Here is a 4,413-nt window from a genome sequence, read left to right as displayed (position 1 = left end):
TTAACTGAATAATCCCCCCCATCAGTGTCTGGCGAGGGCGCGCTCAACAATCCCACAATATATCGGGCAGACAGCCGACATCATAAAATGCCCAGCTGGCCTACCCTTGAATGCACAGTTACGGCAATGGATTGCATTGACGCAACTGGCAGCTCTGTGGCCTTCCTGACCGCACCTCCGGCAGACATCTGATTTGGCCCTACACTCAGCGACCCTATGACCAAAACCCATACACCGGAAGCAGCCAGCAATGGGGTTATCCGGTCGCACCCGGAAGGAGAACCACTTGATGTAGCACCTACCTGCCTCCAAGAGGGCGGACATCATTTTGTCCGTACCCTCAAGAACAACATTAGTGCTACCATCAGGAGCCACCTTCCAGGGACGACTGACCATCCTTACTTCCGACTTCTGGGACGCCGAGCTAAATCCTGGAAGGTTCAACCGGAGAAGTTCTTCCATGAATTCCTCATGGGGGATCTCCGTGTAAACCCCCTGAACCACAACCCGAGGACCCAACTTCCGGTTGACACTCACGTCTAACCCCACCTCCCCAAACTTTGCGTTAGTCGCCACTTTTTCCCTCTCAGAAACAGAAGGTGTGCGGATCACCGCTCCACCACCCTTGATAGGCTTCACCTCATGGATCCTCACACCGAGTGAAGGACCCACCTCCTTAACTACCTTTCTAATTACTTCCTTAGAGGAAGTTGCAGGCCCCTTGCTCCTGACCACAACAGACCAGGTTTCAACAGGCTTCGGCGCCACCGGTGCAATCGCCTCCAGTACAGGTGCTGGGGGCGGAGGCATCGGTGCCGATGGAGCCGGCATTGACCTGCTCGGTGGCGAGGAGTGTCCCCCACAGCCTCCTCTAAGGGCATCAACTTGCCCGCGAAGATGGGCATTCTCGGTAATAACCGTCATTAGGAGTGCTTCGTATTTAGAAGCAAGCTCCATCAGCCCCTTCACGGTTTCCATCTCAAACTTTTTGTCTCCAAAGACCAACCCGCTTAGCTCCCCAGTAATCCTCTTAACAGCACCAACATGGCTTACCGCACTACCACAACCAGCAACAGCGCCCTTGGCTAATTCACGGTTGCCACCCTTACTATCCTTCTTATTCACCATGTTGGAACTAACACCTATTTTCTTTCCACCCTCATTAACACGCCCAACACCTTTTCCAGCCTTAACCTCACCACCTTTATCGACACTCATCTTAGCGTCACCCCCCTTCTTAACTGTGTCAGCAGTATCCCCTGTCTCACACGAACTACTGCTTTCACTGGAGTCAGTGAAGCGCACAAAGCCCCCCGATTTCGCCAAAGGTGGTGACCTCAACCTCACCTTTCTGCGCACCGGTGACCCATCAGTAGATGACACTGCACTATCCTCACCGGACGACGCCCCTACAACCATTTTTGCAGGCACAGACCCATCGCTCTCAGCAAGGGACTTAACCTTCCTCCTCCGTGGGGGAGGCATCTTCAACCTAGATCCCCTACCAGGCAGGCTGATCCGCCGGTAAAAAACACTGGCGCAGAAGCCCCTGTTCCGGAAAGATCAAACAGTCGCTAACCAGGCACGTGCGATTGAACGCACTGAAGAAGCTAACTCGCGCGTAAACCCGCTCAATAGCAGTTACCACCCAAACAGTCGATTATAGCGTTATCGCAGGGACACAACTCACACCTCCAGCCAAAGGCGTGGAAGAGGTCACTCAATTAACCGCCGGACAGAACAAAGTCCCCGTAACGGTTGCAGTAGATAGGGACAGAGGGAATCTCGTTAATCCATTCATGCGCGTCACTAATTAGATGACGAGGCATTTGGCTACCTTAAGAGAGTCATAGTTACTCCCGCCGTTTACCCGCGCTTACTTGAATTTCTTCACTTTGACATTCAGAGCACTGGGCAGAAATCACATTGTGTCAACACCCGTTAGGGCCATCACAATGCTTTGTTTTAATTAGACAGTCGGATTCCCCAAGTCCATGCCAGTTCTGAATTGATTGTTAATTGATAATCGTTATAATTTAAAAAGTATCTATTCAATAATAAATCCTTTAGAAATTTTAGCAAGAAAGTTCCACAATTGGCTACGTAACTACTATCCGGGGAACAAGAATCGAAATTCTCTATTTACCCAGAACGAGTATATAAACCATGGTATTGCTTCCCAATCAAGCCCGACTATCTCAATCTTCAGAGCCAATCCTTATCCCGAAGTTACGGATCTAATTTGCCGACTTCCCTTACCTACATTATTCTATCGACTAGAGACTCTTCACCTTGGAGACCAGCTGCGGATATTGGTACGGCCTGTTGAGAAGTTTGCGTAACCCCACCATAAATTTTCAAGGTCCGAGGAGAAAATATCGACACAACAGTAAATGTCATGCTCTTCTAGTCCATCTACCATATCTCTCTTCGAAAGACTTCCATGGTAGTACGACTATAAAACAGAAAAGAAAACTCTTCCGATACCTCTCGACGGCTTCTTTATGGTCGTTCCTGTTGCCAGGATGAGCACAAGGCCCATTTTTAATAACAAACGGATACTCAACAGGTTACGGAATTGGAACCGTATTCCCTTTCGTTCAAAATTATTCAAGTGTTTAATTACTATGGAATAAAAATTCATTCATTTCATTTCATTAAAACTTGAAAATTTTCGGCTTTCGCCTTGAACTTAGGACCGACTAACTCGTGATCAACCACTGTTCACACGAAACCCTTCTCCACTTCAGCCCTCCAAGGTCTCATTCGATTATTTGCTACTACCACCAAGATCTGTACCAATAGCGGCTCCATGCAGGCTTACGCCAAACACTTCTAAGCACACCATTGTACCCTCCTACTCACTAAAGTTTCAAAATTTATAATCCAACCGAAATTGTATTATCAATCATGTACTTTAGCGGTAATGTATAGGTATACAACTTAAGCGCCATCCATTTTAAGGGCTAGTTGCTTCGGCAGGTGAGTTGTTACACACTCCTTAGCGGATTACGACTTCCATGTCCACCGTCCTGCTGTTTTAAGCAACCAACGCCTTTCATGGTATCTGCATGAGTTGTTAATTTAGGCACCGTAACATTACGTTTGGTTCATCCCACAGCGCCAGTTCTGCTTACCAAAAGTGGCCCACTGGGCACATTATATCATAACCTCAACCTTCATATCAAGAAAGGTGAGGTTCTTACCCATTTAAAGTTTGAGAATAGGTTAAGGTCGTTTCGACCCTAAGGCCTCTAATCATTCGCTTTACCAGATAAGATTATTTTACATAATTTTTAAATGCACCAGCTATCCTGAGGGAAACTTCGGAGGGAACCAGCTACTAGATGGTTCGATTGGTCTTTCGCCCCTATACTCAATTCTGACAATCGATTTGCACGTCAGAACTGTTTCGGTCTTCCATCAGGGTTTCCCCTGACTTCAACCTGATCAAGTATAGTTCACCATCTTTCGGGTCACAGCATATATGCTCAAGGTACGCTCCAGTTAGAGGTATAAATAATAATAAATTATCATTATACATAACTATATGGAACGCCCCGGGATTGAATTAATAATGTAATACATTAAAAATTAATCCCATTATTAATACAGTTAAGTTAATTTCGCCATTAGGTTTAATATAACCCAATGACTTGCACATATGTTAGACTCCTTGGTCCGTGTTTCAAGACGGGTCCCGAAGGTATCCTGAATCTTTCGCATTGTTAATCATATAAATGCATACAATTAATATTAAAATCAATGATAATAATATTATTGTAAAATTCAAAAGAATTTTAGCATTATATATAATAAAATCTATCAACACTTTATCAAATCATCAGTAATTATTCTATGTTAATAAGCTAAAAGCAAATTAATTTGAATAAACTTAAAAACCAATGATCTTTTCATAAATATTTTATTATGTTAATAGATTACAATGTCCTTATATGAAAAAAATGCACACTATTACTATAATATTTAAAATTAAATACTACAGTTATAATGATGAATTTTTCATAATGGATATTCAGGTTCATCGGGCTTAACCTCTAAGCAGTTTCACGTACTATTTAACTCTCTATTCAGAGTTCTTTTCAACTTTCCCTCACGGTACTTGTTTACTATCGGTCTCATGGTTATATTTAGTTTTAGATGGAGTTTACCACCCACTTAGTGCTGCACTATCAAGCAACACGACTCTTTGGAAATATCTTTCTAGTAATCATTAACGTTATACGGGCCTGGCACCCTCTATGGGTAAATGGCCTCATTTAAGAAGGACTTAAATCGTTAATTTCTCATACTAGATATTAAGATATTCCATACAGTGCATCTCACATTTGCCATATAGACAAAGTGACTTAGTGCTGAACTATTTTCTTTTCGCTCGCCGCTACTAAGAAA

At 43.9% G+C, this 4,413-nt stretch overlaps 1 pseudogene; it reads right to left on the bottom strand.

Moving 5' to 3' along the window:
* Positions 1-1,727: 1,727 nt before the first annotated feature.
* LOC138858466 (large subunit ribosomal RNA) overlaps positions 1,728-4,413 on the bottom strand; it is a 2,761-nt pseudogene continuing 75 nt past the window's right edge.

The sequence above is a fragment of the Bactrocera oleae genome, unplaced genomic scaffold, assembly GCF_042242935.1.
Source record: "Bactrocera oleae isolate idBacOlea1 unplaced genomic scaffold, idBacOlea1 ctg00000009.1, whole genome shotgun sequence".
Lineage (NCBI taxonomy): Eukaryota > Metazoa > Arthropoda > Insecta > Diptera > Tephritidae > Bactrocera > Bactrocera oleae.
Note: the sequence above shows the minus strand (reverse complement) of the source record. Positions and strands in the feature narration are given on the sequence as shown.